This window comes from Mus musculus, chromosome 4, assembly GCF_000001635.26.
Source record: "Mus musculus strain C57BL/6J chromosome 4, GRCm38.p6 C57BL/6J".
Lineage (NCBI taxonomy): Eukaryota > Metazoa > Chordata > Mammalia > Rodentia > Muridae > Mus > Mus musculus.
The window spans coordinates 155,913,354-155,927,738 of record NC_000070.6 but is presented as its reverse complement, the minus strand read 5'-3'; positions in this window follow the sequence as shown (position 1 = coordinate 155,927,738).

The window sequence follows — 14,385 nt, the reverse complement described above, 5'->3', positions numbered from 1 at the left end:
ATTTGTATTAGTCATGGTTCTCTAGAGTCACAGAATTTATGGATAGTCTCTAGATAGTAAAGGAATTTATTGATGACTTACAGTCGGCAGCCCAATTCCCAACAATTGTTCAGTCGCAGCTGTGAATGGAAGTCCAAGGATCTAGCAGTTACTCAGTCTCACGCAGCAAGCAGGTGAAGGAGCAAGAGCTAGACTCCCTTCTTCCAATGTCCTTATATTGTCTCCAGCAGAAGGTGTAGCCCAGATTAAAGGTGTGTTCCTTAAACTCGGAGATTCAATCTTCTGGAATCCATAGCCACTATGGCTCAAGATCTCCAAACCAAGATCCAGATAAGGATCTCCAAGCCTCCAGATAAGGGTCACTGGTGAGCCTTCCAATTCTGGATTGTGGTTCATTCCAAATATTGTCAAGTTGACAACCAGGAATAGCCACTACAATCCACCCCTTGTCAACTTGACACAAATAATATCTCATGTTCACATGAAACAATAACAAGGTTGTGAATACGCCTAATATAATTATCCCTCGTACAATTGCAAACGCATTTGTAAATTTACAATGGGGCATTCATATTACTTTATAATCCTCGTTTCTGCAACTGGTTACTTGGCCTTAATTGGTATTTATAACTACCTTCCTCTACTACCCATTCTGTATTTCCTTCACCTTCAGCCAGCACCTCAGCAGGTCTTGGCTCTTTTCCTGGAGGGTTGACCCATACCTTCATTCCTGATGGGTCTGTGTCCTTTGTCATCCTGCTTGGATTAGGCTGTTGTAGTTTCCCATTGACTTTAATCACAGGACATGGTAGTACTAAGAGACGCCCTAAGGGATCTCCTACACTCCAGACATAATCTTGCTTACCACCATTGTGAAGAGGTAATCCAATTTCCCCATGGTAATCTGGATCTATCACCCCTCCTAACACTGTTATTCCTTTTCTAGCCTGTTGGTTTAAGGGCATTAGAAGCCCAAAATGACCAGGGGGAAGTCTGAGCTTCCAGTTCAATGGAATGTTTGTTGTAGCTCCTGGTAGGAGCACTCCCCTCTCTGGAGCCAAAACTTCTAAGCCAGCAGAACCTAGAGTTATGGGGACAGGAAGCAAAAATTTTCCTAGAGGGTCACTAGGAGTGATAGTAAGTGGAACTATTCTCTTTTCCACCCCTTGATTCCTGGACCCATGGATCCTGGCTATGGGGGAAACTGTACCATATATCGAGCGCTGATTCAAAGCATATACTGCCTTCTGAAGAACTCTGCCCCAGCCTTCCAAGCTGTTACCACCTAATTGGCGCTGTAACTGCGCCTTCAAAAGGCCATTCCATCTTTCTATCAGACCAGCTGCTTCAGGATGGTGGGGAATGTGGTAAGACCAGTGAATTCCATGATCGTGGGCCCACTGTCGTACTTCTCTGGCTGTGAAGTGAGTTCCTTGGTCAGAAGCAATACTGTGTGGAATACCATGACGATAGATAAGGCATCCTGTCAATCCGTGAATGGTGGCTTTAGCAGAGGCATTACGTGCAGGAAAGGCAAATCCATAACCAGAATAAGTATCTACTCCAGTAAGAACAAAATGCTGTCCTTTCCACGAAGGAAGTGGTCCAATGTAGTCAACCTGCCACCAGGTTGCTGGCTGGTCACCTCGAGGAATGGTGCCATATCTGGGGCTCAGTGTTGGTTTCTGCTGTTGGCAGATCTGGCAATCAGCAGCAGCTGTAGCCAGGTCAGCCTTGGTGAGTGGAAGCCCGTGTTGCTGAGCCCAAGCATAACCTCCATCTCGACCACCATGGCCACTTTGTTCATGTGCCCATTGAGCAATGACAGGGATGGCTGGGGAGAGAGGCTGACTGTCCACAGAACGGGTCATCTTATCCACTTGATTATTGAACTCCTCCTCGGCTGAAGTCACCTTTTGGTGAGCATTTACATGGGACACAAATATCTTCACATCCTTTGCCCATTTGGAGAGATCTATCCACATACTTCTTCCCCAGATGTCTTTCTCACCAATTTTCCAATTGTGATCTTTCCAAGTCCCTGACCATCCAGCCAATCCATTGGCTACAGCCCCTGAGTCAGTGAACTCTTACTCGCGTTCTCGCGACCGGCCAGGAAAGACGCAACAAACCGGAATCTTCTGCAGCAAAAGCTTTATTGTTTACATCTTCAGGAGCCAGAGCGCAAGAGTGCAAGAGTGCAAGAACAAAAGCAAGAGAGAGATTGGCGAAACCCCGTCCCTTTTAAGGAGAATTATCCTCCGCCTAGGACGTGTCACTCCCTGATTGGCTGCAGCCCATCGGCCGAGTTGTCGTCACGGGGAAGGCAGAGCACATGGGGTGGAGAACTACCCTTGGCACATGCGCAGATTATTTGTTTACCACTTAGAACACAGGATGTCAGCGCCATCTTGTAACGGCAATGTGAGGGCGGCTCCCCACAGATCCCCCTTTTCTTTTAATAAGAGCAATAGGCCACCCATATTAATGAGAGTGGAGATAGAGGTCAAATCCCCAGTGTGCAGGTAAAGGAGCCGTACACAAAACCTCCTCCCAGGCTCATCACCCAGAGGGGTCCTGGTCTGGTCCCGTGTCGTTTTTCCTGGGGAGAAGGACACTTGGACACTCAACCTTCTTGAAAGATGACATGTCTCCCTAGAATAGGCTCATATGTGCCGCAGAGCCCTTCTACTGCAGTGCTTAGCCGTGCAACTCTCTCGGGCTGCTGAAGCACACTCACTCTATCCCGTGCAATGAGACTAGCCTCGTGGGGTACAAGCGCTGAATGGCCAGCGACCTATTGCCTAAGCATAGATATATCAGGGGAAGCACCATGTTCTAGAGCTGCAAGTGCCTGGGCAATAACCACCTTGTCTCTCCTAGTTTGGGCCTTAAGCTTACAGACCAACCTAAGAAGCAACACTAATCCACAGCAAAGTGTATCTCCAAATAATATCAATCCCACCCATTCTTTAAAGAAGGAAAATGCTGAGGAGATCCAATTGGGTAATCCTTTGATCAGGGACAGGTCCAAGCGCGTGAAGTTGACCTGAATGATGGCAATTCCCGAAGGGTCTGTTCAAATTCAGCCGTCCAATTCTGTAACATATACTGAGAAAGACTTTTTGACAAATTAGCTGCCCTAGTAAATTTCTCATACTGAATGGAAGTAACGCACAATCCCAGAAACTTTTGTTCACATCCCAGCTGAGCTATTTGCCATAATGCATCTAGTTGTTCCTGGACAAGATCTATGCGTTGATTCATTTCTGCCCATGGAGCATTTTTGGGATTGGAGGATGGCGGCCGCTAAGCCTGCATTGGTGAGAGGTCCCACAAGCTCTCAACAAACCTTGAGCCAGTCTTGTAAACCTTTGTTCTTTCTTGGGGCTATGGCCGCTCGGCACTCCTGTGTGGCTTGCTCATAAATGAGCTGTTCTACCAGAGGTGTGGCTTGCTCTGAATCTCCAAAAATACGCTCTGCTGCCTCTGTCATTCTGGCCACAAAATCTGAGAAGGACTCCTGAGGTCCCTGGACGATCTTTGTTAGTTGTCCAGTGGCTTCACCTGCTCGGGAGAGCGCCTTCCAGGCCCTAATAGCCTTTTCATCTGATTCAGAACTACTAAGAACTGGCTCCTTGAGCTCATCTAGTGATGAGTATTGGCTCCTTCTCCTAGAAACCTCCGCTGATTGATCTTTTTTCTTTTCTTTTTCCTTCTCCTTCCTTCCAATCTCTCCCCAGGTATTCTTACCTGACCTAAACTTTTCCTCCGGTTCAAGACCCTTGGAAAGGCCTGTATACTTAATTTGTGCGCCATGTTTCCTCTTTGCTCCTACTCTCTCTCCCCGCTTTACTTCTGATAGATTGCCCTGAATTTCATCCAGAATTTTCAGCCCTGCCTTAACCGCTTGATAACATGTGAAAAGGAACAAAAAGGCTCCTAACACTAGAGAAAGTTCAAGGCCAAACATACCTTATAAAGCTATTTCCCACTTTACTTCTGATAGACTGTCTTGAATTTCGTTAGAAAGTTCAAGACCAGACTTACCTTGTAAAGCTATACTTACGGGTACCCTGTTCCCCAGCTGAAGAGTTCTGAATTCACGCAGTTGAATCCTTCTCAACAGTCTGTGTTGCGGGAACACTTCATTACCATGACCCGCAGTTCTGGTTCCGGAATGAGGGATCTTCCTTGCACCGGTGATGGTAACCGTCCCGGGTGTTCTCATCCCAGGTCTTCTCGTCCCGGGTTTCGGCACCAACTCTTACTCGCGTTCTCGTGACCGGCCAGGAAAGACGCAACAAACCGGAATCTTCTGCGGCAAAAGCTTTATTGCTTACATCTTCAGGAGCCAGAGCGCAAGAGTGCAAGAGTGCAAGAACAAAAGCAAGAGAGAGAATGGCGAAACCCCGTCCCTTTTAAGGAGAATTATCCTCCGCCTAGGACGTGTCACTCCCTGATTGGCTGCAGCCCATCGGCCGAGTTGTCGTCACGGGGAAGGCAGAGCACATTGGGTGGAGAACTACCCTTGGCACATGCGCAGATTATTTGTTTACCACTTAGAACATAGGATGTCAGTGCCATCTTGTAACGGCAATGTGAGGGCGGCTCCCCACAGTGAACAATCGTACATCTGGCCATTTCTTCTTACAAACAAACTGTAATACTATGTGTACTGCCCGAAGTTCTGCCCACTGTGAAGATTTCCCTTCACCTGTGTCTTTCAGGGTTGTCCCAGAAAGGGGTTGTAATGCTGCAGCTGTCCACTTCTGGGTGGTGCCTGCATACCGTGCAGAGCCATCAGTAAACCAGGCTCTAGTCTTCTCCTCTTTGGTCAGCCGATCATAGGGAACACCCCATGAGGCTATAGTCACATGTTTGGCAGCAGATGGCATTGTAACAGGAGTAGAAACCATAGGCATTTGAGCAACTTCTTCATGTAACTTGCTTGTGCCTTCAGGACCTGCTCTGGCCCGATCACGTATATACCACTTCCATTTGATAATAGACTGCTGCTGTGCGCGTCCCACTTTATGACTTGCAGGGTCTGATAATACCCAGCTCATGATGGGTAGTTCAGGTTGCATAGTAACTTGGTGTCCTGTTGCAGCCGCCAGCAGCTCGCAACATGAACGGTTCGACTGAGAAGGCTACTCGAGCTGTAAGAGAGGAATCTAGACGGGGCGAAAGAAGAAACGGAGCTAAGACAAATTCATTCTGATCAAAGCTCAAATTTTATTGTTGGGACACTAGTTATGAAGGAAGGGGGAGGGGACCCAATTCCCGCCGAATAATCTCGGGTCCAGTAGAAAGGTGCACGTGTGTGGCTCCTCAGGTTCCAGCAGTGGGCGTGGCAGAACGAATGAGCAGGAAGCTCCACCCTGAGCAAGCAGGTTTCAGGCTGGGGGAGGGGAGACTACATCTCCTCCCTTTTATTAACAAAATTTTAAAAAACAGAAAAAGCTGGCCTGAGGGGGGAAAAATTATCTATGCTCAATAGTTCTGCCTGGAATCTAGGGCTAAAGAAAAAACTTGCTTCACTGGGATTCTTTAACTTTTCTTATGGTAAACTGTATCTGGCTTAAGACTGTCCTTTCTAGTAAACAACTAACTGAAAGGCCTGGAGCTGCAGACTCTGACTTTATAATGCTAATTAGTACTTGGTAGGTAACTTTCTAGTTGAATTTTAAGTAGGGCGTTGGAACTCTGGCTAAGTTTGACTTAACAAATGGGAAAATAACACTAAGTTGATATTCCTCCGCATTTTTGGATGATAGGTGGGAAACAGGGAGAAGGCGTTCGACCGGCTCTTTTATTTGGGTGGGAGGCAGTGAAGGGCTTGCCCTTTCAATAGTACGTCTCCAATCTCTCTCCCCCCTATTAATTAAGTTAAAATAAGGCAACGCTTAACTGAGGTGATCAAATGATTTTCTCATCCGTAGATGAGTGGGCTTTTAACCTTGGCTTGGGTGGACATGGACCCGATTCCTCCCGTGGGTACTGGTAAGACCCACACATGTGGCTCTGGGTATCTTTTGGGGAGGCGAGGTAGAGCCGAAAAATATTTTTTATTTTTAACCAAAATATGATACCAACCTCTTTTAAACCGGGTTTATCTCACAGGAAACTCAGAAATGGTCAAGCCGGAGCTTCCCTTGCAGTACCTCTGCACCAAGCGATGCCCATACTGAATTTGTACAATCACAAACCAGTATGCACAGTTCTGAGTGCTGTGCAGCTCCTAAAGGAGAATTATCAACCTTAGAATTAGCAAAGCCTAAGCAAGAATTATGTCGTTAGTAACACCACGATTTGTGGCTAAAATAGGAGCTGGAAGTCGTTCCTCCTCATCCCTGTTTTTTCCACAGCCTATTGAGCTAAGGACACCTTGCAGTAACAGCAAGGGTGAAAAGCCAGAGGTCAGCTAAGGGGCTAAGCCTGTCTATCAAAATAAAAACCAATCTTTATTAATATAGAAATATCTACTCTTCTAGCCCTCTAGGTAAACCTAAATTTTTAACTCAGACTGAAAACCACGTGCTGGAAATGTCCTGAGACTGGGGATAACAGCTGCCACCTGTGTGCTCTAGGGGGGGCGGGGATGCACATCCACTGGTCCGCCTCGAGAATGTTGATTTACCTGCTTGAAAGACAAAATCTTGAAAGACAGTGAGAAAGTAGGAAAGCAGAACTTCTTTCGGGGAAGTCTAGGTACTTTATTCAAATGCAAATTGTAAAGCTGAGGCTAGTCTCTGGCCTCCTGTCGGGAGCTGGCTCAGAGAGTAGCTGGAGAACAGCTTTGAGAGCTGTTGCTCTCAGCTGAATTTTAAGCACAAAAGGAATTTTAGTCTTTAGAATGATACTTACCAGAAGAGTCAGAATCTGTGTTCATCTGACGAATTAATCTCTCTGGCAGCCACCGCGCTCCATCTTCATCTCGTGAAAAAACACAAACTGAGCCCCTACCCCAAATTAGAACTGGATCTGGACCCTTCCATTCATTAGTCAGGGGGTCCTTCCATTTTACCAATGCATAAGAATTAGAAGTAACTGGATGCCAGTGGCGATCCGCTGCAGACTGGCCCTTGATATCGGTGTGCAAGAAATTTAGGATAAATAAGGTGAAGGCAAGGTGGGCCTTTGGTGACCTTGGGGGATATAGCTGCCCCTCTTTTGTCTTAAAGAGCCAATTCTTTAAGGTGCGATGAGCACGTTCAACTATTCCTTGTCCCATGGGGTTGTAAGGAATTCCAGTTTTATGTTTAATACCGAATTCTTTACAGAATGAAATAAAGTTTTTACTGGAATAAGATGGCCCATTGTCTGTCTTAATAAGTTTAGGCAATCCCATGGCATTAAATGCTTGTAGGCAATGATCAATTACGTTTTTTGAAGCTTCTCCTGTATGCAGAGAAGCAAAAAGAAATCCTGAACAAGTATCAATGCAAACATGTATATATTTTAGTTTTCCAAATTCTGCATAATGGGTTATATCCATTTGCCAAATATGATTAGGCATAAGGCCTCTAGGATTAACTCCTAGATGCGGCACTGGAGATAAAGTAATACATTTAGGACATTGTTTTACGATCATTCTCGCTTGCTCCTTTGTGATCTTATGTCGGAGCCTTAGGGTATGGCTAGAAAGATGAAACCTTTCGTGATCACGTTGGGCCAAAGCAACCCGATCTGAAACTAAGGCTTCTCCTATTAGAGCTCTGTCAATGCGATCATTACCCTCTGCCAGAGGTCCAGGAAGATCAGAGTGAGACCGTATGTGGCCAATATAAAACGGATTTTTCCGGGCGAGAATGATGTTTTGTAATTCTGAAAATAAAGATCCTGACGGCGTATTGAAGTTAAACGTACCACAGGTTTCCAATAAGGGTACTGACTGAGCAACATATAAACTGTCAGTAAAAATATTAAAAGCCTCATGTACAGACTGAAAAACCTTCAGTACTGCTGTTAATTCGGCGAGCTGAGCCAAGAGACCAGGAGTCTCTACGATAACCTGTTGATTACTAATAAGATATCCAGCTCGCCCTTTAGAGGAGCCATCAGTAAAAATCAATAGAGCATTATTTAAAGGCTGTAAGGAAGTCATCTTAGGAAATATCATATCATGTACATTTAAGAATTTTATCAACCTATCTTGGGGGTAGTGGCTATCTATAGTTCCTTCAAACCCTAATTGTGCAAGCAACCAATCTGTACTATGCTGTTTCAGCCAAGTGTCCTGACTCACGCTGTAAGGCTGGACAATGATATCTGGCTCCTTTCCAAAATAAGTCAATGCCTGCCTTCTTCCAGTGATAATCATCTGAGCCACTGCTTCGTGATATGGCAAGATATTACGTTTGGGAGAAATCCTCGAATGTATCCACATTATAGGAAATTTTTGCCATAGCAATCCCGTAGGCACATGAGTCGTATTAAAAATTAACAGGTGCAGCGGCAGGGAGTAATCTATGTAAGTGACAAACTGTTCTTCAATAGCCTTTTCCACTAGCTGTAAGGCCAGTAATCCTTCTGAGGTTAGGGATCTAGGGGAAGTGGGATCAGAACTCCCTTTAAGAATATCAAATAAAGGTTTCAACTCCCCTGTAGTAAGCTTTAGATAGGGGCGAAGCCAATTTATATCACCTAACAATTTTTGAAAATCATTTAAGGTCCTTAAGTTATCTCTACGAATAACAATTTTCTGGGGAAAAACAGCTTGATCAGTGAGTCTAAAACCCAAATAATTATAAGGATCCTGAGTTTGTATCTTTTCAGAAGCAATTTGTAATCCCTTATCAGCCAGGGCCTTTCGTAAGTCTCCATAACACAAAAGCAAATCTTGGGGGTCCTTTCCCGCCATCAAGACATCATCTGTGAAATGAATGATGTAAATATTTGGCCATTGTTGTCTAACAGGCTGAATTGCCTTTGCCACAAACCTTTGACATAAGGTGGGACTATTAGCCATGCCCTGCGGGAGAACTGTCCATTGATATCTTTTCATGGGTTCCTTGAAATTTACAGAAGGAACACTAAAAGCAAATCTCTCACAATCCTTTGGATGCAAAGGGATGGTAAAGAAACAATCTTTCAAATCTATAACAATCTTATAATATCCCTTAGGAATGGCTACTGGGGAGGGGAGCCCCGGTTGTAAAGTTCCCATAAGTACCATGGTTTCATTAACCTTTCTTAAATCTTGCAACAGTCTCCATTTTCCCGATTTCTTCCTGATAATGAAAATGGGTGTATTCCAGGGAGAGTGAGACTCCACCAAATGTCCTGCTTCTAACTGCTCCTGCACTAGCAAAGAAGCGGCCTCTATTTTCTCTTTAGGTAAAGACCACTGATCTACCCACACCGGAATATCATTACGCCATTGAATTTTTTCGGCATGGGATGCAGGCAAGACAGTGGCCGCTACTGAAAATACTTTAAACCTCTCACGTTAGAGTGGGGTTTAAGATCCTCAAAAGTCTTAATTTTCTGTCCCTTCTTTATTAGTCCACGATCAGGCAGGGGTCCCTGCCTGAACGTCTGTTCAGTCACCATCTCCTTAGAACTGCACAGGATAACGCCCATCTGTGACAACAGATCTCTTCCCCACAGGGTTACAGGCAAATTTGGCATAACATACGGCTGAATATTTCCTGATTTTCCATCCTCATCTCTCCAGGTTAGCAATTTGGAACTACGTTTTGGGTTACTGGCATAACCAATTCCTTGAAGGTGAGTCAAGGAAACAGACAGGGGCCAGTTTGAGGGCCAGTCCTGCCCTCTAATAATCGTTACATCGGCCCCAGTATCTATTAATCCTTCAAAGCTTTTTCCATCAAGAATCAATTTAAGGTTAGGTCTCTGATTGGTGATAGATTTCACCCAATTTACGCCAGAGGAGTCAAAGTTATTCTGTCCTTCTTCATTTTCAAAGAATTTAGATAGTGACCAGCGCAAAGGGATCAAAGTAAGTTGAGCAATTTTCTGATTAGCGGGTATAGTTATAGCACCACGAGGGCAAGCGGCTATGATTTTAATTTCTCCCTCATAATCATTACTTATAACACCTGGATAAATCTGCAGGCCTTCTACAATAGAACTGCTTCGTCCTAAGAGAAAACCACAGGTTCCTACAGGTAGTGGTCCAAAGACTCCGGTAGGCAGAGTTTGGACTCCCACTTCTGGGGTTAATGCTGCCTGGACAGTGGAACAGAGGTCCAGTCTTGCATTTCCTGGGTTTGACCTGACAAGCTCAAGAACTGATCTTGTTGGCTGGGCAGCAGATTTATAGCCCCATAAGCTGTCTTCTTTGAGTAACTCGGGGCCTGGGGCTGACCCCTTTCCTCGTTTCCCGGCACCGGGCGGCTCAAAACCCTCGTTTTATGCTTACAATCTTTTGCCCAGTGGCGGCCCTTCCCACACCGGGGACATATTCCTGGGGTACGGCCTGTTTGTCTAACCTCGGCACCCTTGTTCTGAGGACAATCAATTCTAAAATGATCTAAACTTCCACACTTAAAGCATACATTTTTCCCTCGTTTCCTTGAGAACATTGCTTGCGCGTGGGTTCCCTGCAAGATCTCGCAGGAAGGCCCGATGTCTGCGCAAAGGCGGACATATCCCGCCAAATCTGTCGTTCCCTTATGCGGTTGAATCGCAGCTCGGCAAATTGCGTTAGCATTCTCATAAGCCAATTGCATAACGAAAGGACTTCCCGTGTCCGGATTCCCAAGGATTCTACTAGCTGAAATCAATAGCCTGTCCACAAAATCCTGATATGGTTCATCAGAACTCTGCCGAATGCTAGCTAAACTTCCACCAATCTCTCCTTTGACTGGCAACCTTCCCCAAGCTCGGCGCGCGGCCGTTGCAATTTGTGCGTACACTGCAACAGGAAAATCAATCTGATTTGTCTGTCCCTCATAAGGGCCCTCTCCTAAAAGCATGTTGCTATCCCAGTCTGAATTACCAGCCTGAGCGTTAGAAGCAGCAGTTTTCTTACTGGCGTCTCGCCATTCAGAATCCCAAAGCAAAAAATCTCCTCCTGACAGGGTAGCCTTAGAAAGAGTCTTCCAATCTAAAGGGGTTAAGTGTGACTCCACAACTGTGTCCAGTAATGCTTGAGTGAATGGGGCTGAAGGGCCATATTGCACAACAGCCGCCTTTAACTCTTTTATCAACTTGAAATCTAAGGTCTGGTAATGTCTGCCCCTAGTATCTTGCTGATCAACTACCTCAACCACAGGAAAGGCTAGCGTATTAGACATATTCTGTCCTTTCCCACGAGCCTGACTCACAACCTTTTCTAGCGGCACCTGGTGAACTACTCTTCTCCGCTTCTGACATCTTTTTTAGTTCCCGAAGCTCATTAGTCAGCCTCTGAAGCTTAATCTCAAACTCTAACTCGCTTAGTCGTGTGTCCCTATGAGTGGCACCTCCCGAAGTGGGGACTATAGGTGGAGCGGGAGATTCACAAGAGGACCAATTCTCATTAAGGTAATGGGCAGCTCCTCTATCTGAGTGATTTTTGTTAAAAATCAGTTTTTCATCCGAGTTTCCACATTTATCAATTTTTGAGTTAAGAAGATCTTTTTCTGAGGAGGCCCTCTCTGACAGGCACTCCTCCTGAGATACCACAAGCTCCGCCTGGGGGCAACTTAGCCCTGGGGAAGTGGCATCTTTTATTGCATCATTTACGAGCGCCCAGAGGCCTAGGGTAAAATTATCTGCCTGAGTGATTTTTAAGGCCTCACCAACTTTCTCCCAGGTTCCACAATCTAGTGTTTTTTCTTCCTTGAATCATGGGCAACAGCTATCTATCTTACCTAAAAAATTTTTTACTAATTGTACTTCAAGCCTTACTCCTCTGGCCTGAAACAACTCCTGAAAACTATGGGCAACCGCCTGATCCATGACTTTAAACCCTTTCTTCTTCCACCTAAGCAGCTTCCTAAAAAGCTGTGGCTAACCTGCCTGTTTCCGTTTCTAGTTCCGATTAACACGCTGCTGACCCAAGCAGAACCAGCGTTGGGTTAGCACTGATTCAAGCTTAATTCGTATCCTACCGCATCCTCAGCAACACTTTACAAAACTGAAATTTTAAGCTAGCGCTAGCATGTGTACCTGTCCGTTGCTCCGATGTCTGATACGAAGATCCTTTCCTGTGGAGCTCCAATGCAGCGTTCCTCTTAGCATCTCTCTGCCATTCTTCAGGTCCCAGTTCTGGTGCCAAAATGTTGCAGCCGCCAGCAGCTCGCAACATGAACGGTTCGACTGAGAAGGCTACTCGAGCTGTAAGAGAGGAATCTAGACGGGGCGAAAGAAGAAACGGAGCTAAGACAAATTCATTCTGATCAAAGCTCAAATTTTATTGTTGCGACACTAGTTATGAAGGAAGGGGGAGGGGACCCAATTCCCGCCGAATAATCTCGGGTCCAGTAGAAAGGTGCACATGTGTGGCTCCTCAGGTTCCAGCAGTGGGCGTGGCAGAACGAATGAGCAGGAAGCTCCACCCTGAGCAAGCAGGTTTCAGGCTGGGGGAGGGGAGACTACAGTGTCCTATTGTCAAACGTTCAGTTTCCACTAAGGCCCAATAGCAGGCCAAGAGCTGTTTTTCAAAGGGAGAATAGTTGTCTGCAGATGATGGTAGAGCTTTGCTCCAAAATCCCAAAGGTCTTTTCTGTGATTCACCTACAGGGGCCTGCCAGAGGCTCCAAACAGCATCTCTATCAGCCACAGACACCTCAAGTACCATCGGGTCTGCTGGGTCATATGGTCCAAGTGGTAGAGCAGCCTGCACAGCAGCCTGGACCTGTTGAAGGGCCTTCTCCTGTTCCAGGCCCCACACAAAGCTAGCAGCTTTCCGAGTCACTTGGTAAATAGGCCTAAGTAACACACCCAAGTGAGGGATGTGTTGTCTCCAGAATCCAAATAGACCCACTAAACGTTGTGCTTCTTTCTTGGTTGTAGGAGGGGCCAGGTGTGATAACTTATCTTTCACCTTAGAAGGAATATCTCTGCATGCCCCACACCACTGGACTCATAAGAATTTCACTGAGGTAGATGGTCCTTGAATTTTGATTGGATTTATTTCCCATCCTCTGATACGCATATGTGTTACCAATGAGTCCAAAGTGGTTGCTACTTCCTGCTCACTTGGTCCAATCAGCATAATGTCATCAATATAGTGCACCAATGTGATATTTTGTGGAAGATCCAAACGATCAAGATCCCTTCTAACTAAATTATGACACAGGGCAGGAGAGTTAATATATCCTTGAGGCAAAACTGTGAAGGTATACTGTTGGCCTTGCCAACTGAAAGCAAATTGCTCCTGGTGGTCCTTATGGACAGGTACTGAGAAGAAGGCATTTGCCAGATCAATAGCCACATACCAGGTGCCAGGAGATGTGTTAATTTGCTCAAGTAACGAAACTACATCTGGTACAGCAGCTGCAATTGGAGTTACTACCTGATTTAGTTTTCGATAATCAACTGTCATTCTCCATGATCCATCTGTTTTCTGCACTGGCCAGATAGGAGAGTTAAACGGAGATGTGGTGGGAACCACCACCCCTGCGTCTTTCAAGTCCTTGATAGTGGCAGTAATTTCTGCAATTCCTCCAGGAATACGATACTGTTTTTGATTCACTATTTTCTTTGGCAGAGGCAACTCTAAAGGCTTCCATTTGGCCTTTCCAACCATAATAGCCCTCACTCTACAGTTCAGGGAACCAATATGAGAATTCTGCCAATTTCTGAGTATATCTATCCCAATTATACATTCTGGAACTGGGGAAATCACCACAGGATGTGTCCGGGGACCTACTGGACCTACTGTGAGTCGGACATCAGTCAAAACTCCATTAATCACCTGCCCTCCATAAGCCCCTACTTTAACTGGAGGGCCACAATGTTTCTTGGGATCCCCTGGGATCAGTGTCAACTCAGAACCAGTATCCAGCAGACCCCGAAAAGTCTGATTATTTCCTTTTCCCCAGTGTACAGTTACCCTTGTAAAAGGCCGTAGGTCCCTCTGGGGAAGAACTGGAGAAAGGGTAACAGCAAAACCTTTGGGTGTCTTATCAAGATCCTTCCTCAGCGGAAGCTGGCCACCCCTTCATTCAAGGGGTTCTGGATCTGCAAACTGGCTCAAGTCTGGAAATTGATTCACTGGCCGAGATTGCTGTTTACCACGATCTAATGTAGCCTTTCTTTCATTTGTTTGAGAATTTTTCTGCTTATACAGGTCAAACAAATATGCAGTAGGCTTCCTATGTATTTCATTCCTGGAAACACCATGATTGATTAGCCAGTACCAAAGGTCCAAGCGAGTCATGCCATTATGAATTTCACCTCTCCTGTGCTGACCATTACTGGGTA